Source organism: Danio rerio, chromosome 3 (genome assembly GCF_052040795.2).
Source record: "Danio rerio strain M-AB ecotype USA chromosome 3, GRCz13ab, whole genome shotgun sequence".
Classification (NCBI taxonomy): Eukaryota; Metazoa; Chordata; class Actinopteri; order Cypriniformes; family Danionidae; genus Danio; species Danio rerio.
This window is the reverse complement of record NC_141023.1, coordinates 65,041,847-65,061,805: the sequence shown is the minus strand read 5'-3', so window position 1 is coordinate 65,061,805 and position 19,959 is coordinate 65,041,847. Positions and strand designations below refer to the sequence as shown.

Genomic DNA, 19,959 nt, shown 5'->3' with positions numbered 1-19,959 from the left:
ATGCTAGCATAATGCTAATTCATACTAAAACCATACTAATTTATGTTAGCAACCGACTAACAACCACTCAGAACACCTTAGCAACCGCCAAGCAACACGTTAGCAACCACTCAAACACCAACAACCACCTAGCAACACCTTAGAAACTAACAACCACTTAGAACACCCTAGCAACCACCTAGCAACACCTTAGCTACCAGTCAGAACACCCTAGCAACCACTCTGAACACCCTTGCAACCACTTAGCAACATCTTAGCAACCACCAAGAAAACCTTAGCAACACCTTAGCAACCACTTAAAACTCTTAGCAACCACTCAGAACACCCTAGCAACCACCTAGCAACACCTTAGCAACCACTTAGAACACCCTCGCAGCCACCTAGCAACACCTTTGTAACCACCTAGCAATCAGTCAGAAAATCTTAGCAACCACTTAGAACAGCCTAGCGACCGCCTAGCAACACCTTAGCAACGACTCAGAACACCCTAGCAACCACCTAGCAAGTCCTTAGCAACCACCTAGCAAAACAGTCAGAACACCCTTGAGCCATCTAGCAACACCTTTGCAACCACCTAGCAACCAGTCAGAAAATCTTAGCAACCACTTAGAACAGCCTAGCGACCGCCTAGCAACACCTTAGCAACGAATCAGAACACCCTAGCAACCACCTAGCAAGTCCTTAGCAACCACCTAGCAACCAGTCAGAACACCCTAGCAACCACTCAGAACACCCTTGCAGCCACCTAGCAACACCTTTGCAACCACCTAGCAACCAGTCAGAAAATCTTAGCAACCACTTAGAACAGCCTAGAAACACCTTAGCAACAACTCAGAACACCCTAGCAAGTCCTTAGCAACCAGTCAAAACACCCTAGCAACCACTCAGAATACCCTTGCAGCCACCGAGCAACACCTTTGCAACCACCTAGCAACCAGTCAGAAAATCTTAGCAACACCTTGGCAACCACTTAGAACAGCCTAGGGACCACCTAGCAACACCTTAGCAACAACTCAGATCACCCCAGCAACCACCTCGCAACACCTTAGAAAATAACCAGAACACCTTAGCAACCACCTAGCAACCACTCAGAACACCTTAACAACCAACTAGCAACCTTTCAGAACACCCAAGCAACACCTTTGCAAGTACCTTGCAACCACTCAGAACACCCTATCAACCGCCTAACACCTTAGCAACCACCTAGCAACCAGTCAGAACACCCTAGCAACCACTTAGAATACGATAGCAACTGGCTAGCAATGCCTTAGCAACCACTCAGTACACCCTAAACACCTTAGCAACCTACTCATCTGCCTACTTTTCTATCTATGCTAACTATTTAAACTATTTTAGACCTTCAGAGGCTTTCTCAAGCCACAACGTTACTGTTCCAGTTTTAAAGTGATAATCGAACTTAGACAGCCAATAAACAAGCTTTGTTTTCATGCATTTGTCTTCAAGTAAAACACTATTGTGGCATGTCACATGCGATAGTTACAGCACAACATTTCCTGGTGGAAACCTTACCAGCTCTGCATTATTTAGATCCAGCCACTGTTTTCTGACAACCACTGAGTTCCACTTCTAATATTCATTGACTCCAGCATGAGATCATAAAGCAGCCGCTATCGTCATAAGCCTCTGACTCCACGCTCAGTTCTGAGACTCCCTGACTGTATCTGCCCCGCAGCTTGTGATTTATTAGTAATTGCACGTTAATGGCTGGTACAGTATCGTCACACGGGGCTGCATGCGAGCGCCGAGTCCATTCATTAGCGCTCTGTCGACGCCACTGAAATATTAGCTAGGGAAGGGAATTAGCTTGAGCGTTTCGCACATCAAACATGCACGATCACCACCGTCGTCGCTACACGGCATACAGAGTTTGCTGTAATCGGTTATGTAACTGCATACTGTATGAGATCGTCAGGGCACAGTGTAGGAATGTCAGCGAATAACAATGATGCTCGATTCCTCACCCGAAGCCTTTATGACAGTTAGGAGTGCATATTTCAGCGGATCACTTTTTAGTGAACAAATACTGAATAATTTATTCCGGCTGTAATTTGGTGTGTTATTTTGTTGATGTTGCTGGTTATTGACTACTGGAAACGTGAAGTTTGAAAGATTTTGTTGGTGGTTTTCTGCTCTCCAAGACGGCACTTACATTACATAATTTAATGAAATATTATTAATAATGCCGGGCAAAAAGTAATCGTGGCTTATCACATACAAAATAAAAGTTTGTTTTGACAATATATGCGTGTGTATTGTATGTGCACTCGCTGGCCACTTTATTAGGTACACCTAAGTGGTATTGATTTGGACCACTTTTGCTTTCCGATCTGCCTTAATCCTCTGCCTTCATAACCTAGAATCAACAAGCTACTGGAAACATTCCTCAGAGATTTTGTTCTGTAAGGATCCAAAAAAATCAGACCCTGAGAACTGTTATGAATTTTTTCATTGGACAAGAGAAGTGATCAAGAAACCAGCTGTTCAACTGTTCTAGAAACAGTTGGAGAAACAGAGCAACACTACAGCAGGGAAGAATGCAGGAAGGCATCCTTTACGTTCACCCCAAGCCCTCCTTCTTGACCTTTAAGCGACTTGCTGATCAGAGCACGTTTCACGTAAAATGTTCAAGGTTTTAATATGGTGTATCTTGCTGCACTATATTCATGTTTGGTATCATTTTAAATGTCTCTGTGTGATTGGTAAAGTGGTCTTAATTTCACTGTATTATTCAACTGGTATATGTTGATTTGGTTTTTGACTTCTATAAGATCTTGATAAGATGCTCTCCCTCCTCAGAGATGGTTAAGTCCTCAAATTCACCAGGCCAGGGTTTCTGTGACACTTCTATTGTCTTGAATTTATGGCTGTTTGTTTTGACTTGAGTATATAAGGTAAGATGTGCTTTAGGCAATAATATCCATCTGCAGGCCCGCAGAACCACACACGTTTTAGGCACACACAATCTAGGACACACGATTTAGGCAAACCATATGTGGTAACTAACTAACTCTTTAGCATTATCGCCACCTATTGAATTTCACAAGTATGGTTTAAGTCATTATTATTATCATCATCATCTCTGCAGTTTCTGAAATCAAATTATGTAAATAAAAATAATTGGTTAAAGACACTTATGACTTTATTCATGTGTTCACATACACAAAGAAAACATAACAGACTGTCTAATTGTAGGATTAAGTGTAATAAACTGAATTAGGATCTTAATCTAATCATACTTGGTTAAAATCACTTTGTTGTAAAATATAAAAAGCAAGCAATATTGTGTCACATTAAAATAAATTAGCATACTATAGTTAATCATTTAAACTTTATATATATATATATATATATATATATATATATATATATATATACATATAGTTATAAACTGATTATCTTAACTGATTATAATTATAAGTTTATATATAAACTATCTTTTATTAAACTGTCACAGCTGTTAGTGTGTGTGTGTGTGTGTGTGTGTGTGTGTGTGTGTGTGTGTGTGTGTGTGTGTGTGTGTGTGTATGTATGTATGTATGTATATATATATATTTTTTTTACTTATTATTTTTTATTAATTATTAATAGTTAATTTGTTCCTATTGCTAAATTTTGATTTAAAAACAATTTGTTGCTTACTATAAATTACTACAGTATTAAATGTGGGAAATCATTAATTAAAAGGTTATTAGAAAGTTAAGCAAATAAACACTATAAAATCGCTTGAGTAAAATATTAATATATTGTTATACATTTGTTACATGTAAAAAGATTTTTATTACATATAATGTGTTATTACCTATATTTACTTGCTATTATTTCCTTCATTATAAATGAATCCATTATATAAATTAAACCTGTCCAAATTAGATAGTTCAGCAAGGCCAGCAAACGCGTATCTGCCATATTATTGTCAGATAATAATGACTGATTTGCTATAATGACTGATTAAAAGCTGTTCAGTCTATTATATTGAATGGCGATCGGAAGCAATGCTCCCCATTCGGCCATCTCGATCACAATAGTTGTGAAATAAAATAAAGTAAACACTATTGTTTGTTGTGTACAATATTTATTAACCATATATATCAAAATATATCGATGACGATGTTCAAAAAGACGTTAATAACATTAACATCCGTCGTAACCATATATGGTTTGCCTAGATTGTGTGTGCCAGATTGTGTGTGCCTAAAACGTGTGTGGTTCTGCGGGCCTGCAGCTGGATATATCTCGCTTTAGGACGGGGGGAGATCTTGTAAAAAGACACCCCAGTGCAGCATCTCTGAGACTTATGCTGCAATGTATTTCTCTGGTAAGGTATGCATCTCTTAACTCTTTGATTTATCTTTGATTAATGCATGTTGTATTGTTACAGTGTCATCTCTGAATTGGCTTCCTGATGATTTATTATGTTATTGGCAGAATACAATTTTACCTGACAAATAAAATGTTAAGCTTTGATTAATTCTGGAGTTTTGCGAATTCATTGTATCCAGTAGATTATGTGGAGTCTCGTTACCTTTATAGTATGGCATAATTGAATTGATTAATAGGCGCATTTGATTATTGTTAGCCATAGTGTGCCGATAACATGTAGACCTTTTAGTCATTCAACCACTGGAAATAGCAAGCTGTATGGGCTTGGCTAAGGATCTATTTTTTTAATGACTAGGTAAGCGTTAATGCGACCAGCTTATTCAAATATAGTTAATCCTGCATCCTCTGACTATTTTCAGAGTGCCGACATATTGTCCGTGAGAAGAAGCGCAAAACTCGGGGCGTGGAACTCTGAGCGACGTTGGTCTCTAATGAACGTACAATTTAGAATATCGGACCTCAGAAAATATCAAAACTCTAAATTAAATCATAAATGATGAATGTGATCCGTTCTTACAATTAGAAATATAATCTAAATTTGAGGATGATTCAAATTGGAGTCAGATTGAATTCGGAGCTAAAAAACTAATATAAATAAATTCTAATAAATAATAAAATTCTTTTCAGAAGCACTAAAAGGCTTACATGCATTAAACCTTCGACCATGCTGTTAGTTTCGTCATTGGGTTAATAGACGGGACTCCTACAGTTCCATATTGACATGATAGCGTCATGCAGTTGCTGCAGATTTGATGATCTGAATCTCCACCACATTCCAAAGGTGCTTAATCGGATTGATATCTGGTGACTGTAGAGGACATTCGAGTACAGTGAACACATTGTCATGCACTGTCTCAGTATGGCAGGCTAATGGCCGCTAACGTGCTGGCTCTCTGAAATCATAAATATTTAAAATAGGCACTATCCTTATAAATAAACTGCATAGTTGCAATCTAAACAAGTACAATCTCGACTAAAAGAGCCTCAAGAGTACATTATGTTGTCCAATATTTGTCAAACTGTAGAGTGTCCTCTGCTTGTTGCTGTATGTGGGCGGAGTAATACACAAAGGGTGAAGGGTTAAGAGGCTGGACCAGTGACGTTATCTTAGAATATCGCATGGCTAGCAGCCAATCAAATTCAAAAACCAGACACAACTTTTATATAAATATGTATACAATGTCAAATGAAACTAATTGCTCTGTTATAAAGGTTTGTAATGTAGTCAGAGTCTGTGCAAACTATATTTAACGTATTATTAAGTATTTAGATCAGCATTTATTCAAGCATCAAGCTGCTCAATCGCCTGTTTGTGAACATATGAAGGCTCATGTGAAGGCTCTTATGCAATAAATAGGAGTGATCGGGTTCATAGGATGATGATGATGTGGCCACACCAGTACTGGCCAATCAGAACACTGCTGTATTACCTGCAGCACATCCACGCCTGTATCCGCAAATCAATCATCCACTCCAGCAGGAACAGAAGAGAGGAGCAGAAAAAAGCCCTTTCCCCACAGGACACTGCAGCACAGCAGCACACTTTCATCTGCACACACGAGCAGGTTCACACATGAGCTGCATGTTTCCAATCCTGTTTTTCCCCTGAGTGCATCACTACAGAAACAAACGATGGGTTGTACTTACAGTTTGGGAAACCTCCACTTAAAAGAATTGAATCCAATCATTTTAAATGAATAAGGTCTCTGTGTTTAGTTCCTCCAGTGCTTTACATTAGTGTTGTTACTTCACTACTGTACATATTGTAAGTATTTGTTTATGTTTATATTTTTATTTTGGGATACCTTTACTATTGACTCCACTATATTTCCTGAAAGACGTGGAGTAAAACATTAATAATCTTTATTTATGAATATATTTATTTATTTATTTATATTAATAACTTATAAATTGGGCTGGCATCCGCTCATGAGACAACTCCCTGATTCAAATGATTCGTTCAGAGTAAGTCATTAGTAAACAGCACACTGATCAAAATGATTTGTTAAGAGTGAGTCTCCAGTAAATAACTCACTGATTCAAACGATCTGTTCAGAGTCGGTCTGGAATGAACCGATTCAAACTATTAATTCAGAGTGATTCTCCACTAAATAACTCACTGATTCAAATGATCTGTTCAGAGTGAGTCTGCAGTAAACAACTAACTGATTCAAATGATCCGTTCAAAGTGAGTCAGTAGTAAACAACTAACTGATTCAAATAATACATTCAGAGGAAGCCTGCAGAAAACAACTCACTGATTCAATTGATTCATTCAAATGGAGTCTCCATTCAACAACTCACTGATTCAAATAATCCGTTCAGAGTGAGTCTGCAGTAAACAACTAACTGAATCAAATTATCTGTTCAGAAGGAGTCTCCAGTAAACAACTCAACTATTCGAATAATCTGTCTCCAGTCTCTAACTCACTGATTCAAATGATCTGTTCAGAGTCAGTCTGTAATAAACAACTTATTGATTGAAAATGATCCATTCAGAGTGAGTCACCAGTAAACAAATCACTGATTCAAATGATCCGTTCAGAGTAAGTCTGCCGTAAACAACTCACTGATTCAAGGGATCCATTCAGAATGAATCTACAGGAAACAACTCACTGATTAAAATGATTAATTCAGAGCGAGTATGCAGTAAACAACTCACTGATTCAGATGTATCAGTCAGTGAGTATCTGTTAAGCAACTCACTGATTCAAATGATACATTTAGAGTCAGTCTGCAGTAAAGAACTGACTGATTCAAATGATACATTTAGAGTCAGTCTGCAGTAAAGAACTGACTGATTCAAATGATCCATTTAGAGTCAGTCTACAATAAAGAACTGGCTGATTCAAATGATCTATTCAGAGCGAGTCTGGAGAAATCAACTCACTGAATCAGATGACCTGTTCAGAGTTAGTCTCCAGTAAATGACTCCCTGATTCAAATGATCCCTTCAATGTAAGTATCCAGTAAATAACTCATTGATTTTAATGGCCCATTCAGAGTGAGTTTACTCTAAATTGCTCACTGATTCAAATGATAAATTCAGAAAAGGTCTACAATAAACAACTCACTGATTCAAATGATCAGTTCAGAGTGAGTCTGCAGTAAACAACTCACTGATTCAAATGATTCATTTAGAGTGAGTCTCCAGTAAAGAACTCACTGATTCAAATGATCCATTCAGAGTGAGTCACCAGTAAAGAACTCACTGATTCAAATGATCCGTTCAGAGTGAGTCTCCAGTAAAGAACTCGCTGATTCAAATGATCCATTCAGAGTGAGTCTCCAGTAAAGAACTCACTGATTCAAATGATACGTTTAGAGTGAGTCACCAGTAAAGAACTCACTGATTCAAATGATACGTTCAGAGTGAGTCACCAGTAAAGAACTCACTGATTCAAATAATCCATTTAGAGTAAGTCTCCGTTAAAGAACTCACTGATTCAAATGATCCGTTCAGAGTGAGTCTCCAGTAAAGAACTTGCTGATTCAAATGATCCATTCAGAGTGAGTCTCCAGTAAAGAACTCACTGATTCAAATGATACGTTCAGAGTGAGTCACCAGTAAAGAACTCACTGATTCAAATGATACGTTCAGAGTGAGTCACCAGTAAAGAACTCACTGATTCAAATAATCCATTTAGAGTAAGTCTCCGTTAAAGAACTCACTGATTCAAATGATCCATTCAGAGTGAGTCTCCAATAAAGAACTCGCTAATTCAAAAGATTTGTTCAGAGTGAGTTTGAATAAGGAAAATGAGTATGTTATACTTTTACTTTAGTAATATTTAATTACGGGATCTGTACTTTTTACTCAGCTGCCTACTTTTTACCTTGTCGATCACTGGGTACAGTAATATTCAATATACATTCATAATATTGTCACAGAAAGCATTGAGTGTTTGCGGTTATTCCTGGCCTCCTGAAAGTAATTTGTTAATTTGAATAATAAGTCTTTTAATATAAGATGGATGGACGTTGAATACATTACACTGATTGTTTTCACGCAGTTCAGTTCATAATTCACAATAAGCATCATGAGGTGAAGGAAAATGGTGGATAACACTCAGAGACCTTGAACACATAAACCGCAAACTTACAGTTAATCTTAATTCCCACCTCTCTCTGCTTAACACACATTATCTGCATATCAGACAGATAACATTAATCAGATTCAAGAGCACAGTCAAACAAGCAGCTAAACCAGCGTTTGATTCAGAAATACTGGCTGGAGTTCTACACAAATTCAATTACACGATTGCTGACTTTGTAAACGAATACAGAGCAAAACTGGGCATCATTCAATGAACAAGTGAAGATCACACACATAGATCACATATCTATGAAGATCACATATTTTGGATAAAAAATAAACAAGATGACGAGATAAATCAAAGTCTGCTAAAAAGCAAATTAAATAAATAAAAACGATGTTTAGCATACATAATCAGTTAAATGTGACTGTCCAAAATCTGCAGTCAATGACAGTAAGCTAGGCTAGGGCTAAAGCTGTGGTGTGTTCCCCTCATAACATCTTGTCCCCTCACAACAGCTTTCAGAAACATTGTTGGCATAACACAGTAACTCGTGCTAAAAGGTATGAGCTAACACATTGTTAACATGTAACTAACGTTTTATTTTGTTGTTAGCGTGATTTATAATATTGCTAACCATTTTAACCTTTTGTTTGCATGTATAATAGCTTAAGAAATATTGCTAGCTTGTTTTAAAGCATTGCTTGCTTGTTGGCATTTACATATTGCTTAGATAGCTCATGCTAAAACTAAGTTGAAACATTGTTAGCATGTAACTTACATTTTATTCTGTTGCTAGCATGATTTATAATATTGCTAGCATGTTTTTCAGTATGTTTTAACATTATGTTCGCATAACTGCTTCAAGAAACATTGCTAGCTTGTTTTAAAGCGTTGCTAGCTTGTTGCCATTAACATATCGCTGGTCTGGTCTTAGCTGGTCAGACTGGAAAGTGACAAGCTAAAACCATCTAAAACCAGCTTGACCAGCCTGGTTTAAGCTGGACATAGCTGGTTTTAGCTGGGCTCCCTGCCTGGCTAGGCTGGTCCAGCTGGTTTTAGCTGGTCATCTCCCAGCCTGTCCTGCTAAAACCAGGCTGGAAATGGCTGGAAACTAGCCTGGAGGTGGCCAAAGCCCCTCTAAATTCAGCCAGGTCGACCAGCTAAAACCAGCCAACCATCAAAGGCTGGTTTAAGCAGAATTTTTCAGCAGGTGTGTTTAATAAATGGCATCTAAAATGTGTGTTTGGGAAAGAAAATGTTTGCTAACTCATGCTATTTCCCTTAACTTAGCTGAAAATGATTTTTAGATATCCTTTATTATTTTCACTAACCATTCAAAGTGGACCTTCGGGTCACATGGAAAGCAGTGAAATGATATATTTGTGTCACTTTCTCTTTTCTGATAAAATATACAGCCAGCCCTGCTAAAAAAAAATCAGCTTAAACCAGCCTAGGATGGTTGGCTGGTTTTAGCTGGTCATCTCCCAGCCTGTCCAGCTAAAACCAGGCTGGAAATGGCTGGAAACCAGCCTGGAAGTTGCCAAAACCCCTTTAAAACCAGCCTGGTCAACCAGCTAAAACCAACCAACCATCCTAGGCTGGTTTAAGCTGGATTTTTTAGCGGGGAGGTACACAACAAACTGCGTTTGCCGCAGACGCTATTCCTGTGTGACTCCAGGCGATACTTGTGTGACTCTGGGTTTCTTCGTCTTCTTCGCTTTTAAAATGGCAGCCACATAAAATCAGTCTATACAGATCAAAACCGGAAGTGGGCAGTTTCAAAGAGTTATAAAACATTATTTGTGTGATCTTTTGTCACATTTACATCTGAACTGTCGATGGTGCTAATAGCTTAGCGGGGCGTTTGCCGATACATACATCTGTACACACATCTCTATGTATCTATGTAACCCCACCGGTCCTGCGCCACCCAACCCGCTCTGAGCTGGGATTGAACCTGCAACCTTCCGCATGGGAGTCGGTTGCTCTAACAAGAAGGGTAAAGACCATCAACTCTAGCGTATGTCGCTAGAGCACCTTTAGAGGTCAGAGGAGTGAGGTTTACCAGCACAGCCCTTACTAGCTGGCCTCCGTTACATACAGTATGTTTTGTTGCTGTCTGTTAAGTCACTGACATTGAGGCTTTAGCTGCAGTCATTATAATTGACGACTCAAAAGTCTGTTCAGAGCTGCTCTTGTCCTGGGACTCGAAATTATTAATTTCTACGACAGCACTCATAACTGCAAATGGATCCATCCAGCAAAGTACTTTGTTGTTGACAGCAGAATTACAATATTATTTCATGTCCATATCCTCTTGTGAAATACTGAATCACACTAGGTAATGGCGCCCCTAATATAATGGCACATCAAAGCAGAATTACAGTATATAGACGACTGAATGCTGAAGCAGATGCTATTATTGATGCTATATTGTTGATTTCAAAAGACACCTAAGAAAACAAAACAAACAAAAACTAACATAGCTAGCACGATTAAACACATTTATATCATGGTTATAGCATGCTTTATTAGTTGCTAATAGACAACAACAGGGTAGGTGACATCTAATGTATATATCTATGGCTTGTTTTAAAGCAGTGCTAGCTTGTTAACATAACATATCGCTTTTATAACTTCTGCTAAAACGAATAGGCATGATCATAACATGTTTGACACCATTGACTATAAATTAGCATGTTGTTAGCATGTTTTCATGATGTTTATCATGTTGTTACCATAATTGTTTTAACACATTCTAATTTATTTAATGCATTTCCTAATATGTTTTTACATTTATACCGCATTGGCATGTTTTCAAGATGTTTGCAAGGTATTGCTAGCATGTTTTTTGCTAACATAAAATGTTGCCAGCTTGTTTTAACACCATGATAATGTGAAAAGTTTCTAGTATGTAGCATTTAGGGCTAGTTATACATTTTTGAAAAAAAAAACGTGGTTCTAAATTACATTTCTTTAGCACATTTGCTAACATTTTCCGAGCATGTTTGTTGCATGTTTATTAAATTGGGTGACATAATGCTGCTAGATTTGTATACTAGCATGTTCATTGCATGTTTTAAAAATTTGCAAAGCTTTTTTGAAACTTTGCTAGCCCGTTGTGCAGAACATATCGCTTCAAAACTTCTGTTAAAATGAATAAGCATGGTCATAATAAAAGCAAATACTATAAATTAGCATGTTGCTAGCATGTTTTCATGATGCTTATCATTTTGTTAACATAATTGTTTAACACATTCTGATACATTTGATATATTTTCTAATATGTTTAGCACATTCATACTATAGCATGAATTAGCATGTTTTTCATGTTAGCAGGATATAACTAGCATGTTTTTTGCTAACATAAAATGTTGCCAGCTTGTTTGCAGTATGCTTTATTATTTTGCATTTTTCTTGTCATATAATTTAGAATAAAAGCATGTTTCTAAATTACATTTCTTTAGCACATTTGCTAACAACAGCTTGCTTGTTGGGTGTTTAGAGAATTGGGTGTCATGATGCTGCTAGATTTGTAACCCCAGAAAATGATGCTTAAAGAGTAACCAAATATCTGTAGTCATTATTAGTATTTCCTTATATTTCAGTTGAATTTTGACTAAGCTTACCGTCCAGCGAAATGCCAGTTTAGAAGTAGTTTCAAGGGGTGTTTTCCCTTGGGATTCTCCTTTCCCACAGCCTGCAGTGGGGGATGAATCAAGGAGAATTCGGCAGCAAGGACAAAGAATAGTCCGTTAATTAGGTTCCCTTCCCGAGTGGCAGCACACTAATCTGCTCTAATTGCTTTCCAGTTTTAGTTCTACTGTCTATGCGCTTGCTGTCCACAGCATTGCAGTCTCATTCGCTATAACACGGCCTGAATAAATCCATTTATCCAACATAAATCCAACCTATACTGCGAGAGACAAAAGTCACCAGAGAGAAGATGATCAGAATTTAAATAATTTAATGCAAACTTTCCTTATGCGATTACTGGCCTATAAGAAGCACAGAAATGTAAACAGTTCCCCTTCATTTCAATTAAATAAAAAATATGTTGTTACATTTTTTTTAAATCCTCAATTTTCCCTCTTTATTTATAGAGAAAAGCCAGATTTTAACTTCTGTTTTAGACCACACTGTACATCCCGACATGATAAAAATATAATATACATTTATAGTATGGGGCAACACAATGGCTCAGTGTTTAGTACTGTTGCCTCACAGTAAGAAGGTTGCTGGTTTGACTCCCAGTTGGGTCAAATGGCATTTCTCTAGTGGAGTTTGCATGTTCTCCTCGTGTTGGCGCTGTGTTTTGTAGCATACTTGTCACGATACGGGATCAAAAACGGTAACAAAAACAGGTGTAGAATCCAAGTGCAGATTTTAATGATTATTGTGCAGTAAAAGTGACAAAAATACAAAAATCAAAGTAACAAAGAAACAAACAAAACAAACAAATGAGGAACTCAAACAGATTAACTCGAACTAGACTTTAACAACTGAGACAAGAAACTAGAGCAAGATCAGGAACACATACCAACAACGACGACAAAGACCAACTGACAAACAGAGGATGAATGGTTGAATATATCAACCCAAGCTCATTCTGGAAACGTAGCCCCACGGACGTTTCTGGAGACTGCGATTTACGTGGCCGGAGGTACGTACGAATTCGTTTAGTTTTTTTCGAGCAAATGCTGCGGGGCGGTGTGGCGCCGCTCCGCTCCTCCTCTTCGCGCTCGCCGGCCGACGGCTCGCCTTCGAGTGGAGGGCTTTCCCGATGCAACCAGTTTGTCCGCTTAGCTCACAGCGTTGCGTCGGCGGAGCGGAGGCCCCAGAGGAGAAGGAGCTGGCCACGGGGACGACGACCAGGATCGAGTCCGGGGAACAGCGGACTTGTTCTATATATAGTATATATATTATACTATATAGTAATGTCATGACTGTTAGTGACCACCTGAGGGCGCTGTAGTTCACTATCAGAGTCTATTGAACTACAGCGCCCTCAGGTGGTCACTAACAGTCATGACATTACTATATAGTATAATACTTCAATTAATCTGTGGTGGCAACTCTATAGTTGCTATTATAACACCACAGTTACAGTAATATAAAAAAGTTGCCAACACTATATTTTTTTACAACAAAATTAGTTTACTGTAGTAAAAACTAAAGTGTAAGTACTACAGTAGTTTATCAGTTTACTATAGTTAATACAATAGTATGATGTGGTAATCTGTACATGAACATTCCACTTTATTGTGTATTATTATACACTTTATTTAGACTCATTGTACCACTCTCCTAGAGCACTTTTAGCTTAGCTTAGCATAGACATCGAATCAAATTAGACCATTAGCATCTTACTTAAAAATGATCGAGTAGTACATTATATTATGCAGAAATACAGGAACACTCTACTTTAAAATTATTTTTTTATAATTAATGTTATACTCCACTTTGTTTTGAAAGTAGGCTAATTGTACCACTTTCCTAGAGTTCAACAGGTCAGTTTTTTCGTTTTAAATCCATTTAGCCAATCTCTGGGTCTAACTGGAGCACTTTTAGCCCACACAGGCTGATTCTAAAAAACGTACCTACATTTTTGGAGAGCGCAAATTATGTACTCAGAGTCACGTATGGCTGCTTGCCATCTTTAAAACGGGGGCTTTTGTGTCTTTTGTTTCAGCTTTTGTTTCTTTTCGTGCTAGCAGCTGACCACTTACCTCCTTGTGGACGGCTTTTCCGCTGTTGCCAATTTGCCCGGTAGCTCGCCATGTACATCGGTGAACTTGAGACGCAGACAGGAGTTGACCCTGATGACAGGGATAGAGTCTGGCAAAGAATAATTCCAGAAATCAGATTAAAAAAAAAAAAGGAAAAAAAAAATTCAAATAAATAACAGGGTGAGAATGTGGTAAGTTCTGAAAATGTGGTAAAATTCAGGCAAGGGCTTTTCTTTTTCTGGATTGCTTTTTGAAAACACTATCGGTTGGGTTTAGGTAAGGGGTTGGGTAGGGGTTATCGATCGGTCGGTCAGTCAGATGACAGCAGCCTCTGGTGGATTTATGTGAAAACAGCAGGCGTGAATGCCACTCGTGAGATAAATTTGAGATCTCATAAAGCGTATACAGCGGCCTCTGGTGGATTTATGTGAAAACAGCAGGCGCGAATGCCACTCGTGAGATAAATTTGAGATCTCATAAAGCGTATACAGCGGCCTCTGGTGGATTTATGTGAAAACAGCAGGCGCGAATGCCACTCGTGAGATAAATTTGAGATCTCATAAAGCGTATACAGCAGCCTCTGGTGGATGTGCGAAAACAAAAACGGCAAAAAAATAAATAAAATAAAAAATGTAGCTCCTGGCATGCATTTCCTGACCTCTAGAAAATGTATATAGGGGTACATATCATTAATGAGCCTGGGTTGCCTTTACCTTAGCATAGACCATTGAATCAGATTAGACCATTAGCATCTCACTTAAAAATGACCAAAGAGTTTTGATAAATTTCCTAAAGCCTAACATTTCTGTATTGCTGTACTAAGGCAGATGGAAAATGAAACGTTACCGTTTTCTAAGCTGAATCCTGGCTGAGATGCTAAGTTACTTAATTATTACAGCAGAATGTGAGTATAGTTTCTAGCCATGTCAAAGTAGAAAATAGGAGCTTTTCACTTTACGTCGGTCTTAGTACACGATGTAACTACTACATTAAATACAAGCTTCTAAGTAGGAAAATTATCAAAACTCTGAGCATTTTTGAGTGAGATGCTAACGGTCTAATCCGATTCAATGATCTATGCTAAGCTAAGCTAAAAGTGTTCCCGGCAAATTGTATGATTCAAAATTGGTAAAACTCAGCTATTTAACTCTATGAGAGCTATAAATTGAGCCTATTTCCAAAAAAAGTGGAGTGTTCCTTTAACAAAGATTTGTGAATACTTTAATAAATACAGCAGAATACATGTTACTATAGTATGGCTCAAAAACACTATACTATTTTTCATGTGGGGCTTTTATTTTGGGTTGGGATGTGCTGTGTATAATCAGCCTCTGAATCTCGACAGAAAGTTAACTAGAGCGCCGATCATTATGAAAGGTCAGTTTCTTAATTGGCTCTGAATTCGTGATTCGGTTTTATCAAGTTCTCCTAAGTTTCCCTGAGAGAGCGCGAGCATTATTAAAGACAGGTATATTGGACTTTTTTTTTGTAATATTTCCTTTCCCCCTGTGGTTTCCTTGTATTATTACTAAGGGTTTCGTCAAAGGTTTTTCATGAGCGTTTTTCACCCTCCCTCTGGATTATATTGTGACAGGAGGACAAAACAATCTGTGCGAGAAGCTTGATAAAAGCTAATAAAAAATAATATCTGTGTCATGCAGCTCTGTGATATTCAGCGTCTAGTGATAGAAGTGTGCTTAATTGGACTGAACGTGTAGCACATATTAATATGTATAAAAAAAATGTATAGAGAAGGCAGCACGGTGGCTCAGTGGTTAGCACTGTTGCCTCACAGTAAGGTTGCTTTCACACTTGGTTCATTTGCCTGGACTGAACCCAAGTTCGATTGTCCCTCCTTGCCGCCTCCTCGGTTGTTTTCTTTCTGAACCCCGGTACGCTTGCGTCATCGAGCTGCTTTTTTGTTTACGACCATTGCTAGGTCACGGAAGCAAGCCCCGAAATGTAAAGACGGCTGAAATCGTGGCCATTCAGCATTTGGTTTTGGACATACAGAAAGCGACTCGCGTCCGTCTCCGTTTATAAAATATTATAAACATTCACACAGTGTCTGCAGAAGCTGTTTTTGGAGGAGACAAGCAGACATCACTGTGTTTGCTCTGGCTCAATCCTGCTTGTCTCCGACGTACGAAACGTGACACACACGAACAAATTTTATGAAAACGATAGTTTGTTGTACAGTTGGCGGTTCACTTCCGTTATTTGGTACGATTGCATTCACATCAGCGGTGAACGGTACCAGAGCTTGCATTAACCGTACCCCAGACCACCTCTTTCAGACGGACTCGGGTGCGGTTCACGGGTGCACACCTGAGTTCAGAAGACACGTTCACACTAGCTAAACGTACCGTACGATGACGTGAAATAAACCCGGGTGTGGACCAAAAGTGCTCGTGTGAAAAAGTGCGAGTTCTGGTTAGGTCAGTTGGCATTTCTGTATGGAGTTTGCATGTTCTCCCTTTGTTGGCATGGGTTTCCTCCAGATGCTTTGGTTTCCTCAACAAGTCTAAAAACATGCGGTACAGGTGAATCAGGTAGGTTAAATTGTCTTTCAAGATGTTGTCTATTTTAGCAGGTTTGGCATGCTGAGAGAACCCTGAGCTCGGAGATAGATGAGCCCAAGGCTCCCGCCTGGTCAATAACCATTAGGACGGATATGAGATCAGGTATTTCTCGATAACTTCCCAGAAATAGACCGCCAACTGCGCCAGTTTGTATGCAATAGGTGCTTGTGACTTCGACTTTTGTTTGTTTGGCCAACTTTTTGCTAGCCACTGAGTCACCGTGTCGCTCGAACTTAGAATTGAGGAGGAGGGAGTAGGGATGGATGGAGGGGTTTCCACAGCGAAGATGAGGAATGACGTTTAGGCTGGATCCATTCATTCATTTTCTTGTCGGCTTAGTCCCTTTAATGAACCGGGGTTGCCACAGTGGAATGAACCGCCAACTTATCCAGCAAGTTTTTATGCATCTGATGCCCTTCCAGCTGCAACCCCAATTTAACCTACCCAATTCACCTGTACAGCATGTCTTTAGACTGCGGGGGAAACCACCTGGAGGAAACCCACGGGAACGCAGGGAGAACATGCAAACTCCACACAGAAACCAACACAATCTCACGGCAATTCGTAACTTTTTCATTTAGTGGCTAATTCGTATGAATTCGTACGATCTAATTCTTACAATTTAGTACGATTTGCTTATCCCCCAATGACGGTTGGGGTTAGGGGTGGGGTCAGGTGCCACGCCTCCTTTTTAAAATCGTACCATTTCGTACGACTGAACTCGTATGAATTCGTACGAATTAGCCACTAAACTGGCAAAACGTAAAATACTTATGTTTTCTCGTGAGATCAGGCTGCAGAAACGCCAACTGAGCCAAGCCAAGGCGAAGTTCGAACCAGCGACCCAGCGACCTTCTTGCTGTGAGGCGACAGCACTACCTACTGCGCCACTGCGTCGGTTTAGGCTGGATATTTATTTAAAATTTGGAATGATCCAATTGGCTAGTTAGTGATTAGTGATAGGGATCAGCTGCAGTCAATCCTGTCACGCGCTCCTCTCAAAATTAGTTTGTGATAATTCATGTAGTGTATGTGTGTGTGGTTGTTTGCCAGTGATGGGTTGCAGCTGAAAAACATAAGTTGGCGGTTCATTCCGCTGTGGTGACCCTGGATTAATAAAGGGACTAAGCTGAAAAGAAAATGAATGAATGACAAAATGTCCTACACATAATTCAGTTTAAACAGCTTTCAAAATCATAGATGCCCTTTATACGGTGTTTAGTAGGCCACAGTTGTTGCCGTTTTTTTTTTTTACAAGTGAAGATACTGTAGTTTCTAGATGACTGCTAGATACTGTAGATCGACAGAAAAGAAAAAAAAAACACACAGAGATCGCTAGATAGCCGTCAGGGTGAGGAGATGAGGGTTGGAAATGCTAAAGCTGCCGAAAGGGAGGCAGTTCGGTAAAATAAATATTATCTCCTGACACATCTGTCAGCATAGCACTCGGAGTGATACAGCGTTTCAGTAATGTAAATCCAAGCTGACAGAAAAAGACAGCTGAGGACAGGACAGAGTCTCCACGGCTGCTACTGAACACGATACCACACACACACACAACTGATGATCCTATAGATTCACAGTTGGGCTGCACGATATTGGCAACAACTAACATTGTGATATAAATACCGCAGAAAAACAAAATAATGCAATATGATTAAAATGTCAAAATATGACTCTATTTGGAAAAAAAAATCTGCATCAAAAACACAAAAATTCAGAATTATTAGACCCCCTCTGAATTTGTCTTTTCTTTTTTAAATATTTCCCAAATGATGTTTTACAGAGCATTTTCACAGTATGTGTGAAAACATTGTTTTCTTTTGGAGCAAGTCTTATTTGTTTTATTTCGGCTAGAATAATAATAATAATAATAATAATAAAAAAATGTAATATCAATGTTTTGACAATGTATGTTAGGCCTGTGAAATTGTTGCATTCAGCTATGAATTAATAAAACGTGTATTGAGAAGGAGTCTTTTTAACTAGTAGCTCAAACCACGGGTAGTGACGTTACTCGAGAATTGTTATGAAAAAAAAACGATTAGCAGAAACCTGTAGTGGCGACGCAGTGGCGAAGTAGGTAGTGCTGTCGCCTCACAGCAAGAAGATCGCTGGTTTGAGCCTCGGCTCAGTTGGCGTATCTGTGTGTAGTTTACATTAACTGCGCTTTTAAATCATAGGTCACCTATAGCTTTCGTCATGAGCCACGGCTGTGTTTAAAATGACATCAAGTGTAATGCGAAGGGAGCGCAATTGTAAACATGAAGATGGATAAAACTTAACTTAGAAATACGTTGAAAGCAAATTACACCTAAGAGTGATGATTTTAAGGCCTTTAAAATATATATAATTTTAAATTAAGTTTAAATGTTAGAATGTTCTAAATCAGGGGTGTCAAACTCAATTCCTGGAGGGCCGAAGCCCTGCACGGTTTAGTTCCAACCCTGCTCCAACACACTTACCTGTAGGTTTCAAATAAGCCTGAAGGACTCAATTAGTTTGATCAGGTGTGTTTAATTAGGATTGGAACTAAACTGTGCAGAGCTGCGGCCCTTTTGGAACCGAGTTTGACACCTGTGTTCTAAATGAATAGGGCATAGGGGGATAACGGGAATAGAACACAGCCAGGAACTATGCTTCTAACTACAGATCCATAGGTGTAGTTGCAAGTGCACAAGTTTGCAACCAAGTTTGCGAATTGTTTGTTGGAACGATGGATTTAGGGAACGCCAAATCAACTAACTATGTTTGTAATGACGGAACTTGCGACCTTAGTTAGCTAACGATGGCTTTCGGAAACGCTCCACAGGTTGGGGTAATTAGGCAGGTTATTGTGTAAGGATTGTACTGTATGGTGTTGTTTTGGTTTGTAAGCTGTGCATTGATTTATTTAAGTGGTGTAATTGTGACATCTAGTGGCGGAAAATGTCATTGCGCCATTCTTTAGAACAACCGGATGTTTAAAAATGTTTAAAAAGTCATAGAAGAAGAGACTGTGATCGCCATGCAGAGACGCGTTGTTGTTTGCTTTCAGCCCTTGTGATAGAAACTACTGTAAGTTGCTAAACATCTGCAATACTTCATTTGGGTTAAATTGATCAAGGAGGGTCAGTATTGACATGTTTAATGCTTGATCTGTTCTAAATGCTAACAAGCTTTCATATAGATGCACGTCATTAAAGTGCCTGGATTGTTTATTTAGCT

At 38.8% G+C, this 19,959-nt stretch overlaps 1 protein-coding gene across 1 annotated transcript in view; it reads left to right on the top strand.

Moving 5' to 3' along the window:
• Positions 1-19,959, top strand: part of LOC147846122 (uncharacterized) — a 418,287-nt gene that overhangs the window by 363,311 nt on the left and 35,017 nt on the right. The gene's annotated exons all lie outside the window — the stretch shown is intronic.